Here is a 15553-nt window from a genome sequence, read left to right on the forward strand (position 1 = left end):
AGTCCTTTGTGGTCAAGTCATGGAAGAGTGGGACACAAAACAGGAGAGAGATGAGAGAAAGATATTTTCTGCATTTGTTCCCCTCCTTCTAGCGCAATGTATATTGGATCAGTTCACCCAGTTTTTTCTAACTCAGGGAACAGATGGTGTCATATTTGAATATAAAATGAGTTTTCATTTGCTTTGCCATAAAAGAAAAAAAACACACAAACAAACAAGAAAAAAAAAGAGCTCACCCAAAAATGATGCTATAGTTTTTTTTACAGACCTGTGGTCTCAGTTACAAGCTGAGCTTGTTTCAGTTCCCGGATCTAATTTGTGGTCTATTATGGTCCTTTTATGCCTGCAGATGTACAAAATGAAAAAAAGTCCCTTCTACAAATGGAAATACTTTTCTACTTAGACAATGTTCATGTTTTGGGGAAAAGTGAAAAACTGTTTAACCACATTTGGCAGCAAAATTCCAACTGTACAGGCACAGAGTTTGCTGTTGTTGCTCTGTGCTGTGTAGCTTTGAATTCAGTTAGAATTCAAACCCACTCCTTTTTTCAGGTTCTGTTATGTTACAGGAAACAGCTTCTGAAATGAATACTTTTCTTATGGTACATCTTGTCAGGACCTATGGAAAGGACTAAGAAAACACAGAAGAGAACCTCTTCACGTGGCAATCCCAGGACAAAGATGACGATTCAAGTGATATGAAATTAAACATAGGATTTAAGAGATGAATGGGCTATGGCTGCTGTTCTTCTTTTCCAAGGTGTGAGTTTCATCCCTGAAGAGCTGAAATAAGGCATCTGATTAAACACTCCAGTTTTATGCCAGCGTGATTTCGTAATGTCATTGTGGTAATCAGTGGAGTTAGACAGTCATAAAAGTAAACTCATGTAGCAACAGAGGAAGCCAACAGGTCAGATGAACAATCAAGACCTGTTTCTGAGTCTATCTGCAGTCTTTCACTTGCATCACTTTTCCCCTGCTATGGTGCTTATAAAAGTTTTGGGCTGTTTGCAGGTGCCAAAATATTCTCAGAATAAATTTGCACTGAATTTGAGACAAGCTGACTGAAGACCTCTCCTGAGTCCCTTATTTTCTCAAATTCCACAATTACAATGTTATTGCAAGTAGACCCTTTTTTTCCTCTTTAATTTACACTCTGCTGGCTTACATACTACCCTCCAGCACATCTATAAAAGACCTTGGTTGCTGAGGTGGGGCAGGAATTGAGTGGTTTAGGATTTGGTAAAGGGATTAAGGAGTCTTTCATTTCTAGGTCACTAGTTCAAGACTGTCATGACTGTAGGCTGTCTACTGACCTGTGTTAAATATATTGGTGGATGTTGCTTATTCCCTATCAAAAAGTCACCACCACATTTGGCATTGATTTGACTTTATAACAGAGTAGGATTGGTATGCATTAATCAGAAATGGGAGCACGTTGCAAAGCTCAGATCAGGATGTGAAATCTCCCAAGGTTTAAGAATGGATGTGTTTGGGGTTCTGGTTTGACTTCTCAAAGCAAAAAGTCAAGCAGTGAAATGTGGGTTTCAAATTGTCTAGTAATTTAGAGTTGTTAAGAGCCAAGTCCTACTTTTAATTTTAGCTGTGCTGCTTCCTTATGAAAAGCAGTTTCTTTCTCTACTTCTCACCTGTCAAACTGCAAAAAAGCTCCCAGTAAAATACCTTTTTTCTTATTTAGCTTCCAGAGATCCCTGAAGACAGAAAGAAAAGGAAAACATAGAAATTAGGAGATTATTAATGACTCAATCAACTACCAATCTCAGAGGTAAAAGGGAACCGTTATCACTTCTGGTATACTTTAGCTAAATATCGGAAGAAATACTGGGAGTTTGAAGCTTTGAGTTCATTCAAATTAAAAGAAGAAGAATGAAATTCCCCAAAGAAATTCAAAGATTAGACCTTCAAATAGGTTTTCTTTAACACCTTAGACAGGAAGCTCCCCTACTTTTTCTTTTTCTCATACAGACACCACACTCTTCAACAGACTCTTTGACCTTAATGGGATGCTATTTGCTGATTTGGAGTCTCAGTCCCAGCAGTGAGTTCATAATAAGAGTCAGCTGAAGAAAGGCTGCTTCCCTACCTTCCAGCGATTGCGCGTTTTAAACCATCAAGCTACACATTGCTTCTGCCAGCTCTCAGAAAGATGTCAAATCGAGTAAAAATTCAAAAAGCAGAAAGCTCATTGAAAGTACAAACTCAGCTAAAGTGTTAAAATGCAGCATTATCTCCGGTTGGGAGGCAGCTTTCATAAATGGCACTGAAAAGCAATCAAATTAGAAGATAAATACAACCTGGAAACAGCAGGAAAAGTTATACTGAACATAAATCTGCTTGTGATAATTTTAATTAAAACTGAATGTGATACAGTGCTTAATATGATACTTCCTTCATTCCCGTTTATTATTGGGATTACATTTGTATATTCTGCTCAGCTGTAGGCCTGCACCATCATGTCCAAGGGAGTTCAGATACAGTGAGGCCAAGACAAAGGCTAAAAGAAAGCAGGCAAGCAAAAAATATTTTTAAAAAAGAGGAAGAAGCCCACTTGCTTTTGTAAGCCTCCAGCTCTCGCAGCCTCCAGGATGCTGTGGTGACCACATATTCCATACCTGACCATATTTTGATTTGGCACCTATTAACTCAGGAATTTTCTTCTTTGAGGTTTGAGATTAAGCATGGTCCTGGTTTTGCTGGTTTGCCTTGGCTGCTGCCTCCCCCCGCCAGTGTTTCTGGGTGCTGTCAATAGGCCTTTCTCTTTTTCCTTAATCTCCTCTTGTGACCAGGTGTGGCAAGGAATTGGGTTTGCTCTGCTTCCCTCATCTCACCGTGGGCTTCATCCCTCAGTGGATATGACCAGCTTCTGCTCCTACCCTTCAGGTCCGCAAGAAAAGGACAAGGTCGCTTACCAAGGGGTGGCAGAGCTTCTCTGCATACTTGTAGGATGCTGGATCCCTGGATCATCATCAGTCCCTAGCTGCAATCAGCACACTGTCTTCCCGCTTTAAAATTTTGCTATGTGTCCAGAATAACTACATTATCTACACAGCAGCAGCACAAAGAAGAAAACAGTTTTCTGGTGTTGGGGGAGCAAAGATTTCTAAATATCTACATTTCTGAATATCTTCTCCTACTTGGAGGACATCAAAGATTTTGCCATTTTCCAAATGACCAAACAACCAAAACAAAACTACCCCCTCCCCCCCCCCACTTTTTCTTTAGGCATCTTTGACTCCAGGTTTACTAACAGCAAGAGCATGCTGCACTGGAGTGAATGCAAGAAAGTGGGAACTGGGAGGTGGTGCCCCACACTTGAGTGGAATGCTTCAAGCTACAGCTTTGTCTCTGCCCTGAGCTTCTTCATAAATCACGATGGCCAGCATTTTCCTTGCTAGCTAGAGAAAGCTTCATTTTTAGCTTCAGCAAATTAGTGTCCCCCCCTTGGAATTTGCTTAGTATGGAAAATTCCCATTCCACCCAGTTATAACTGCAAAAAAAACAGTCATATGGATAACTACCATACTTACTTAGCACAGTGTTGATTCTTTATTCTCCAAGGTGAAAGAGGGTGGGAATTTGATCCTACTCCCAGTTTTGCCTACCTGGTATGGCTTTATTGTACTGAGGACCCTTGAGCAGATGATCTATACCCCAGCACTGGCACACCTTGGCCTGGCTGAAGCTTTGCTCTGATTAAAAGGACTGTAGCAATTCAGTAAAATGGATGGAGATATGTGCAGATGGCTGGGGAATGGGTGGGCCCCTGTATTTATTTATTTTCTCCCAGAATTTGCTGGCAGGCCAAATATTTGAGGATTGTGAGGACTGAAGAGAAAGGAAGATGTTTGACTGTATGGGAATCCTATTTCCCTCATCTGGGATGCCTGTGCTTCAAGAAATGGTATCATCACGGGCTGGGGATATCTGCTTACAACTTTTGAAGGAGATCTTTAGTCATAATCTATCAAAGCTTTAAATGAACATGAAACCAAGGAGACAAAATGAATAACTCACCCTAATGGAATAGCAGATGGTAAGATCTCACAGCACATCATGGTAGTGTTCCAGCATCTACTATATAATGTTTCTTTTTCTGAGTGAGAATAGTGCTCATTCTTGTTGTTTAATGTCTACAAGGTCTGGCAGAGACTAAATCATGATAAGAGCCACAGACGTTTTGGAAAGCCTGAAATTGGATAAGTGTCAGTCACTATCACCTCCATCAACCTTAACTTCCTTAGTCACAATGTAAACAGCTCTACGTAGTTTTATTTCATCATTTACTGGGGGGGGGGGGGGGGGGATATATATCCTAAACACTTCTGGACAGCAGCTGTAGGCAGAAAATATATAGGATAGAGAAGCTTGTGAAGTGTGCAAGAAAAACAGTGCTAGTTAAACATGTCTGAAGATTGGGAATCCCAGGGCATTCATGTGCTTCAGTTCAGAAAAGGGAGGGATGCTGCATTTCACAGCAGAAAGTCTTAAAAATAAAATAAAATAAAAATAATTGCTTTGGGGACCCAAGTTAAAATGCAGGTGTTTTGAGGGGAACATAAACATTTTTTCCTAAATGAGGCGTTGAGGGCTGGGAGAAGGGCAGTAAAATTAGTGGAATTACTGCCTGATTTTAACCAGATGATTGCTGCAGTTGGACACCAGTGCGGTTTCATTAGGGACTCTAATTTACAAGCCATTCGCTGCATTCCAGGGGAACACAGCAACTCCCCTCCTCCCCCCGCTCCTGCCCCGCTCCTAAAGAATGCCAGTGCCGAGCTTTATGGCAGCAATGCCTGACTAAACACTTGCTGGCTTTGGGGCTTTTTTTGTCGTTGTTGCTATTATTGGTTGTTCTTTTAAGGTCAGCTTGACCGTAGCACTGCGGTCAAGCTTTTTGGGAAGGGAGAAAGAGAGTCACACTGCCTTAACCCAGGCAGGTAGTCTCAGGAATCTGTGTAAATCTCCATTGGTGTGGAGAACATATGGTCCTTCTACTAAGAGCTGTCCTGATTTATATGTAATGTGCAATCAGATATATTACATCATTTCAGTGTTAGATACTAGTATATTCCAGATATAAAGTGACCCTTTTCCTGGCCTTCCATTAGATCCTAAATTGTCATTAAAGTACAGTCCTGAAAGCCTGAAGCAGGTGAGGTTTTGGCCTCATGTGACCTAGCTCAACATAAATTTGTCTGATCTTTATAGAGGCAAATGGCCTAATGAACGCTGTGGATAGAGGAGATTTCCATGTAGCCAGCCCTTGGGAACTGGTATTGCTTTCAGAGGTATGAGATTTCTGCCTCAACCCACCTGGCAAAGCAGCAATAACTTCTTTTCTTTAACAAATAACACACAGTTCTCCTACCTTCCTCCCATTCACCCTGCTTAGCCATCTTCTGGACCTACCCACACCACATCAGTGTAGCTTTCCCATGTATCCCTGAGTTTTATTGCACTGCCACAGTGCAAGTCACCAAAGCCAAAAGACAGTAATACGAGTTCTTTCCTTGGTTCGTGGGCTCAGAGTCCTCTTTGTAGAGGATAAGAATCCTTTTGACATATCATTATTTTCTGGTTTTCTCCTATTCCTTCTTCCTATTGCTTTTTCTTACTGAATTTCACCTTTTTTATCACAAGCTGCAAAGGTTCCTTATTTTGTCCAATCAACTTCCTTCCCTGTGCTGCTTGCAATTTTCTTTTACATTTTCAATACATCTGAGTTTCATTTTTCCCCAATGACTATTCTCTTGGCTAACCCACTCTCCAATTTTGGTAGGCTCACTGAGGTCCAACGGCCATGGTTAATGTTTGCCTGCTGTTAATCCTAACCCTCACACCTAAATTATGATTAAAAATAGTGAACAGAATCCCAAAGCCGGAGGGGGTTTTGAGTCTGTCACCAAGTAGTTATAATATGTGCATGTTACATATTAACAAAGCCCACAAATGCAGGAAGTGAGGTTTCCTTTCAGTTGTAATATTTATCTCCCATTTTTTGAGGGCAGCCATTCTGGTCTACCACTGCCTCTCCTCTGCTCCTGTCAGATCTCACAAGTTCTGCTGGGCTGGCTCAGACATGTATTTCAATGTAAAACCTCCTATTTAAAACCCAAAACAGATTTAGTAAATAATGTCCTTCCCCTGAGGCAGGAATGAGCTAGCAGAGCAGGAACCGTGCCGATGGAGGAGTAACCTTACATACGAGAAAGGAAAAGAGCAAGTCCCCTTGCATTAATTCATTCTTTGGGATCTTGTGTCCTACTTGAGAACCTCTAGTGACATATTGTGCAGTCCTCAGCTTGAACAAATTCAAATTCACCTGGCCTGCTTGAATCATTTAACTTATTCTTCTTTTTTTTTTTTTTTTTTTTCACTTTTTTTTTTTTTATTACATAGGGCTTATGCTGGTGTAGGTAAAACTGAGCACCTTATCCCACTTCCAAAGACACTTTGGTTGAGAGAATGTGGCTTTCAGATGTAGCTTGCCTACAGAGCAGTTCTAATTATTCCCTTCAGATATTAGTCATTGAGTATTTCGATAACTTTTTCTAGGCCAAAAAGTGTTTGTGAATCAATTTGGCATCCTGTCAATGCCTTTGTTAATCATAAATATTTTCTAGCAGCCTATATGATCAAGTGGCAGCCTACGACTGTTTGCAAATGCTTCTCTGTCATGGTTTAACCCCAGCCAGCAACTAAGCACCACGCAGCCGCTCACTCACTCCCCCCCCACACCCAGTGGGATGGGGGAGAAAATTGGGAAAAGAAGTAAAACTCATGGGTTGAGATAAGAACGGTTTAATAGAACAAAAAAGAAGAAACTAATAATGATAACACTAATAACATGACAACAGCAGTAATAAAAGGATTGGAATGTACAAATGATGCGCAGTGCAATTGCTCACCACCTGCCGATCGACACCCAGTTAGTCCCTGAGCGGCGATCCCCCGCCCCCACTCCCCCCAGTTTATACACTAGATGGGACGTCACACGGTATGGAATACCCCGTTGGCCAGTTTGGGTCAGCTGCCCTGGCTGTGTCCTGTGCCAACTTCTTGTGCCCCTCCAGCTTTCTCGCTGGCTGGGCATGAGAAGCTGAAAAATCCTTGACTTTAGACTAAACACTACTGAGCAACAACTGAAAACATCAGTGTTATCAACATTCTTCACATACTGAACTCAAAACATAGCACTGTACCAGCTACTAGGAAGACAGTTAACTCTACCCCAGCTGAAACCAGGACATTCTCTCAAGGAATATTTGGACATCATTAATCTGGTCACTACCTGAGTGTGTGGGAGTCACCTGAGCTGCAGGGTGATGAAGTTAGTCCAGAACTGACAGAAACAATATAAACTGTACAATGACTTGTGGCAAGAAGTAAATGACAAAGAAAAAACACTTCCTTTCCAGATTCCATTTCAAACTATTTGTACTACTATTCAGGAATATGCATCAGTCTGCAAAATGACTCAGTTGTGCAGGCACCTGAACTGGTACAGCCACCCAAACAGCAACCTTGTGCTTTCACTGAGTGAAGAGCTAACTTGACAAAAACCCAACCTCAACCGGTGCTTGCCTTTAAATGGAGTAAGTAATTTCACAACTAGTCTTTATTTGCAAAGGTGGATAGGTTTGACCAAGAACTTTCCATTTTTCACTTTGCTACCTCTATAGACTTGCTGAAAATCTTTGTGAATGAAAAATATTATTATGGTAACTTACTATGGTATCTTTCCATTCTTTTACAGATCTGAGATGGCAAAGGCCCTGACACACATCTTCCCGTAGTTTATAAAGCAGTTATTTTGACAGTCAGACTATCAGATATATTGTCGTGAAGCCACTCTGATTTCTCTCAGTTCACCCGTTGAATGATAACAGGCTTCATAACTTGGAAGACCTTTTATTTGCTTGGTTGATCTTGCTACATAGTCAGGATTCTCTGCACCATCAGGGCATTTTCAAATGCTTCGTGACTCAAATGTTTTATTCTTCATTGACTTTCACTGGCATTTAGGCTCCTAACTCACCTGTTTTGATTAGTTTGAAAAACCAAAGAAACTATTCTTTAAGTGTAAAGGATGTGCATCAACTCTCTGTATTAACCAATTTACAGGAGTCTCTCTTTGGTAGTAACAAGGAGCAATCTGGCATGAACTATTTCCCATTGCTATTCAGAGACCTTTCAAGACTTCACTTCTTGTTTTCATAAGATCACCTTGTATAATTGAGGGCTAAAATGCAGGGCAATTTGTTCAGATCCCTCCCCAGTCTGTTTATCATCATCTCATGGATATGTGCAACTTACATGGAAAAGAAGTTGAACAAAAGAAGCAGCTGAAATTTTTCGAATACCACAGTGAATCCAGGCAACTTCTAAAAATCATTTTGTTAAATAATCTTCATTCTGAGCAAAATTTGAAATGAAAGAACCAATATTTCATATAGATAAAAATAAAACTTTGAAATTTTGTTGATTTACTGAAGAAAACCTTATTCTTTTTCATTACGATTCTTAAACATTAACAAAATCTAGTTTTATTAGAAGAAAAAAAAAATTATTTTTTGCTCCCTTAGAACTCTTTTAAGAATAAATATGTTTGGGGATGATTGGAAAACACGAAAGTTGCACTGAGAATGTCTTCTACAGGACTGACTGATCTTGAAGTGTTTTTAGAATAAGATGACCTGCTTTATTAAAAAAGTGCTATTGACAGAGAGCTTCAGATGAGGTTAAAAATTGGTCCCTCATGACTGATCAAAAAGATAGCACAAATTTTATGTCTCTTCATAATTTATATGAGTGTAACCAAAACTACTGTCCTTTATGGATTTGTTTATTAGATATATGATTAATAATTAGAGATGTTGTAAGGTTTAACATTATACAATTAACATTATAAGAAAATTACTTTTGCATAAGTCATTAAAAATGTGATGTCCTCATTGACAAAATACAAAACTTTGTGAGACAGAGTGAGTCAGACACCCAAGACAGGAGGCTGATGCTAGTAGGAGGAAGACCTACTCCATCTCTGCTGCAGAGACCCTGAGGAAGCTTTAAGGTGAAGCAGAGCACAGACGTTGCACACTAGTGCTCTGTTGTTGAAAGGGGATAAATGACTAATAGCTTTCACAAAAGGCCAAACAAAGTGTCATAAGCTCCTAAAAGCTCCTAAGATGTGTTTCAGCTTTTTTCCTATAATTATCTCACTTCTAGGCTAAACTTGACAGAAAATCCACTTGCTTTTGTAAGAAATACTCTTGTTGTTTAGGAATGCAGATGTTGCCGAGACTCAGAAGGAAGCCTACTTTCATTTGGCCAGCTGTCTCCTAACAAGACATGCACAAACTCTTCGTTGTACCCTTAATACTTAATCCAGACAGACAATGACTTAATGCTAGCTCTTGACATAAATAGACACTGCACTATATCGAATAAGGCTGAGACCATCAAAATAATTCTCATTTGAGAGTAAATGCAGCCTGAACCCAAGTTTGGGAGTCTGCTGAGTAAACACCACCAAAGGAGAAATAAACATGTTCTGTTGGCCTGAACTACCATAACTGTCTCAGCTGCAGAAAGAAAATACAGCACAAGAGAAAAAGGAATGTTTAGATATAACTTAGAGGACGGAAACTTTCTGTTCATGTTTAGAAGATCTCACAATATCTGACCACAGCCATGTGTGCTAGCTGATATCTACCCCTTACCCAAAAATATGTTCAGGCAGATGGAGAATGAGATTGCTGGGATTTGATTATCAAAAATAAAACCACAGACCTGGATGAGTTAATGTTGTTCCAGATGCATTATCTTATAATCTCTAGGAAGAGAGGAAAGGAACATTGAATCCTCCCTTAAAGAGGTCTTTCATCAGGCTTAATCTCCCCACTGCATGAAAAGAAATTGCTGCCTAAAACTGGAGGGGATCTCTGCTCAAGCCCCAACTAGAAGAAAAGTCAGGTCCGAAGGAACAGCAAATAGTGGAATAAATCACAAGATTCCATTCATCTGCTATGACACAGAAAGATCCCTGGGTCCTTTCTCTACTCTCTATTGTTCAGAAAATGACCCCAGGTTGATGGCCTATTATTTTTCTTTTTGTTTATTCTTGCCCCAGACCACCTTTCCTCTTTCCCCAAATTCCTTCTATCTTGCATCAAACTATACTGCAGAGCTTAGCCAAAACAGAACCCTCAAAAGAAACTTTCTGGGACAGTATCTTCAAACAAAATCCTTGTTTAGGCATTTAAGCCCTTAGCAGAAGGGTTGGTTTTGAACAAAATTCGCTTTAGAAATACTTCCAGAATGATCGTGATATCTTTAAAGCCCTCTGATTCTCCCTGGAAGGAGTAGCCGCATCGAGTGCATTACACTGTGCTGCAGTAAAGCCCACATTGGTACTTGTGCATTTGACCCATAGGCCACTGAGCCCACTGATAAGGTGGCTGCCCTCCAAGGAGACATCCAAACCTCCAGTCAGGTCCCACAGCAATTGCAGGGTCAGCTTTTTTGCCACATACGGTGACCATTAGCTGAAAATGTCGGAGATCAAAGGTCACCACAGTGCCCTGGCAGTATTTATATGCTTGAAAAGTACCTGGGTGCCTTTGTGTATCACAGTGTTACTGCTCTTATGTAAAACCAAGAATTTGCTTTTTAAAACAAGATATGTTTTTTCTCTCTTATACATGCCATATACATGCTCTGCCTTCAAAAGTGTTATCTCATATTTAAAATACTGTGATGGGGAACAGAATTCATCCCTCAGTAAGCTGTAGGGGGGAGAAAGCTGTAAAGCAAAGGATGCTCCTACCATTGTTTCTTCATTGTTAAAAGGTGAAAACCTCAGACAACGAGGGGAAAAAAAAAAAAAGAGGACAGTTTTAAGGGCTTTTAAAATATCTAATGCTCCAGGATCTAAATTGGCAAGGAGCCAAGCAGTGTCTTAAAGGGACAAGCAGTTTATTATACTTTCTAATTCTTCCAAAGTCTGTCTGTAGGATATATGAGCTGGCTCTAATATGACTACTCTATTCTCATCCTCCAGTGGTATACTCTGGTCTCAGCTCATAAATTGAAAATGGAAGATCAGTAAATCAGCATGGACTGTTTCAGAGGGACATTGTGAATTTCCAGTCAAATCTTCTGGTTTATCTTAAATATTTCATCTTAATGTCACCTTTAGAAAAAAATCTTTCATTCAAGTAAGTTACAACATCCAGTTCTAAACTGATTACACTCCCCCACTGACCTTCTGGAGAAAGGCTTCACAGCAGTACAAATATCATGTTGGCAGCTCTCTGCTATAGCTTAGGAAGGAGAATTTTGGGGCTGGTGAAGATCCTTAAAACCCTCCCAAGACATGTTGCAATGCACAGTCAAGGTAAGAGGAGGTCCACATTGCCATAACACAGCATGTACACCACTGTGGCTCACGGCCAAGGCTCCTTTCCAGGGCCTACCATTTCTGTGGGGGAGTCCCATGTCCTTTACACCAGCATAACCAACACACTGGTATTCATCATAATTTACTGGGCCAAACTATTTTCTGTGTTGCCACAAATTTCAGCAGTCTAAGCAAGGGGAGACATTTTTTGAGGCAGGAGGGGATGCGGTAGTGAGAAGGATTAAATAAGAAAGATACAGATGAATACTCTCAATGAGTCTCTCAGGTACAGCCTGGCTGAATCTCCTTACAATAATAATAGCAACTTCCTCCCCTGAGGAGGAGCACTTCCCCAAAAGCTCAAAGAAACATCTAGAAGGGAAAGATTTAACTGAAAAATGGTATCATGAAATGCATTATAAATGTCATTCATTTCAACCAATGCCAGTTGTACTGGGCAATAAACAATGGACCCTTGAAATACAATTCTTCTGTATTCTGCTGCTAAAATAATTGAGGAGTTACCTGAGAAATATGTGCTGATAAAATTGCTCAGAGAGCTTGAGTCCATTCTCTTTCTTCCTACCCTGGCCTTATTCTTTTTTCTTCTGAGTGGAGATGATCTTTTTTTTTTTTCAGGACTTTAAATGAAGCTGGGAATTTCCATGGCTGCTTATTTACACAGGGCTATACACCACAGTTAATTCACCCTGACAAGAATGATGTTGAGCTTTCTTGCCATATGATCTTGTATTTAAGATCCTGTCAGTTTTGAGGACTCTAAATAAACCTTCTTTTAAATATTTAATACTCTTCAGTGATATATGCCTTTAGGCTCTGAGCCTGGTCCAACCATCAAAACTTAGAGTTTTCTATATTTCCCATCGCCACACTCTTCCATATAAATTAAATTTTCACTCTAAATTCTCTGGTGGATTCCAAGTTGTTTGCTTCTCATTTGCCATTCCCCTATATGCAGAAAGAAAGAAAAATCTACTTGAGTTTCTTCTATAAGACTTCTAAGGTCTTTGTATAGTAAAGTCACCCCATCCCAAAAATAAATAGCCAGAATATTTTGTGATAATGACTCTGGTGATCTGAATGATGTTCAGGTTCTCTACATCTTGTTTCTTTTTTATTAAGGACCTGCACATGGAATGCTAAAAGAGGTCAAAGAAAGGGTGATTTCCCTCTCTGCGCCTAGTGACTTCCTCCCTTTTGTTCTGGTAACTACAGGAATAAGAGAAACAACAGAATCCCTGACACGGAACAAAGATCTTCATGGAGTACACAGAAGCCACCTTGCAACACTGACCCACTGAAGCATTATGGTAAATGTGGGCCTTGACCAAAATAGCCAACAGCCTGTTGCTTGGGGAGCTCACCCAGGTTGCTAAAAGAAACATAAGTTAAAGCTCTTGCTTTGAATAGGATTGATAGAGGTTTGGATCTCTGTCTCCACTGGCTATGCCAAGATATTTTTCATTTTGACCACAAGTTCCACTGCGGACCTGCAGAGATTTCCTTCTTATTAAATATATCAAGTAGTCACTCAACCTCAAACCAACTCAGATCCTCATTCAGGCTTCTCAACACTACGAAGGAAAAGGGGGCTGAAGGAATTGGTAGATCAGAGGTTTCCTCTCATCCTTTCTCTCCCAACCAGCAGCCTCAACCATCATCACAGTTCTCAAGGTATTTAAGAACTGGGTCCTTCCAGGCAAGATTTATTTGCTCCCTGGTGCTCAAAGTCCTGCAGAACTTGTCCTTTCCCTGTGTCTCCCCATTTGCACTCCTGGATGTGCCATACATGCACACACACCCCTGCTAGAAAATCTGAGACACACACAACAAAAGCCTGACCCAAGAATCACAGGATGTGCTCTGAATAGGAACCCAGGCAGGTGGGATACCTGTCACACACTCCATCCACAATCAATAGCAAAGGCAAAAAAAGCACTAGCAAGGGCCTTCATCAAGTGGAAACGTAACTAAAGCAAAGTGTGTGTCAGGTTCAGTTCAAGAGAGGTTCCTGGGAGCTAACTCATAACAGCTAGAATAGAAATTTAAGCTCTTCTTCGACAGGAATTGTCCCTAACTCTAAGTAAAAGTGTTTAGATTTCACAGAACTCTGCAAAATTGCCTTTGAGTGTCAGCAGTGAACACTGTATATTCTTCTAAGCTTCACAGTACAACTGTCAGCTGTCTGTTTTCTTTCTGCTATGTGTAGAGTTTATACAGACACTCCCAGAGGAGCCTTTAATTGCATGTCATGACAAGTCTCCCAACCTCTTTGCAGCTCTTCCACTTAACACATAGTGTAAACTCACCCAATCTCCCTTCACTTTCTCCTTCCCAGATTTCTGCCTTGGAGCTCTGCAAAGGCCTGTGTTGAAGCTTCATTATGATGGAGTGGACCCAGTGGAGAACTCTATAAAAAGCATCCGACCCATTTATCAGGACAGATCTCTAACAAGTCTATATAAACCTCACATGTTGAAGAGCCCTAACCTGTGGCTCAGAGACAAAACTAAAACCTGAAGTAACCAAGAAAGAGGGGTTTTTTTCTAATTGCATATTCCTACAGTTTTTTTGATCGTGCAAGAAAGTCACTAGATTTTACTAATGACAGCACTGAGCGATCCCAGCAGAGAAACAGCACCATTACGAAGGGAGCTATGCAAACACAGAGACCGTCCCTGCCCCAGAGTTGTTATAATACAAATAGTAAAGACAGCAGGAGGGAAAATAGAAGCACAAAAAGGTGAAATGCGTTGCTCAAGATGACGCAAAAGCTCTGTAGTCACTACAGAGTATTGCCTCTCAGGGTAAGCGTTTTTGTAAGAGGTCTGGCTTTACATTTAAAAAAAAAAAAAAGTCAAAGCAATTCTCATGGCAAAGACATTGTAAAGTCTGGTTACACTTATAAAGGGATTCTATAGAACATCATGTCCCAGTGTGCCATATTATTCCCTTTTCGTGATTCCCCGAGCAAATTTCCTCGATTTTCCAGTCTAAAGAGACGTTTCTTTTTTACTGCTTCTGCCTCAAACCAGTATCCAAAAATTAAGGTGCGATAGTGAAAAATTTATATTTAAAGCATTGTATGTTTGCATCAAATTCCTCCCCCACCCATTACAGCCATGGTTTAACTGCGCATTTAAGCACATGTTTCACTTTAACCACACAAGCAGTACTATACACATCAATGAAACTACCTGCACTTAAAATTAAGCACTTGTTTAAGGGCAAGATGTAGAGAGACACATAGTGGGACTTTTAAAACCCCTTGAGCATTCAGTGGAAGTTAGGTGCTTAATGCACTTAAGAGACATTTGAAAATCCCACTGAGATAGTGTATCTGCAGCTGAATGCCTCTGGAAATCTGGCAGTGAGGCTCAGAATGATACAGTGATTGATTGAAGCAAGAATTACACCTCTAACAAAGACCTGATTACACAGAGAATTTGCAACAGATATGGCTAAAATTGGTGCAAGGATTGGCTTCTTTTTCTAAAGCACATCTTGGAACTCGATCCAAAATAGCACTCGGGTCATGTGTAATTCTGTGGGCTATACGAGCAGTGGCTCTCAGAGGGCTCGCAGGACGAGTCAGCCAGCTTATAGTACATTTATGTTTACTGATTTCCAGACTTCAGCTCTTTGGGGTATATGTCACCCTGTACAGTGGCCAAAGACCCCAGCCCTCTCTTCCCCATCTTAACTCACCAAATCCTGCAGCAGAGGCATCTCCACACTCTCCCTTGCTAGCTGATCCTGGACTTATCCCTCAAAGAGGACCAAAAACACCCAGGCTTCAGCTCTGACAAACTCAGCACTCACCCAGCAACACATCCAAATGCCTGAGGACACTCAGAAGCTGAACAAACACCTCTAATGAAGTGATATAATTTTTCTAAGCTAATGAGAAGAAAGTGACCTGAGCCCACAGGTATGAACCCTAATGGACAACGAGCTGAGGAGATAAGCCCCCGCTTTCCACACAAGCTAACAGAGGTCACGCTGGCCAGAGTTTGAATCTTTCTGGCAAGCAGCTCACTGCAGCTCTACACCTGGCTGGGTTTAATTTGTTATTTATGTCAGCTTTGCATATTTGTAAAGTTCAAGGGT

This window comes from Aquila chrysaetos, chromosome 5, assembly GCF_900496995.4.
Source record: "Aquila chrysaetos chrysaetos chromosome 5, bAquChr1.4, whole genome shotgun sequence".
Lineage (NCBI taxonomy): Eukaryota > Metazoa > Chordata > Aves > Accipitriformes > Accipitridae > Aquila > Aquila chrysaetos.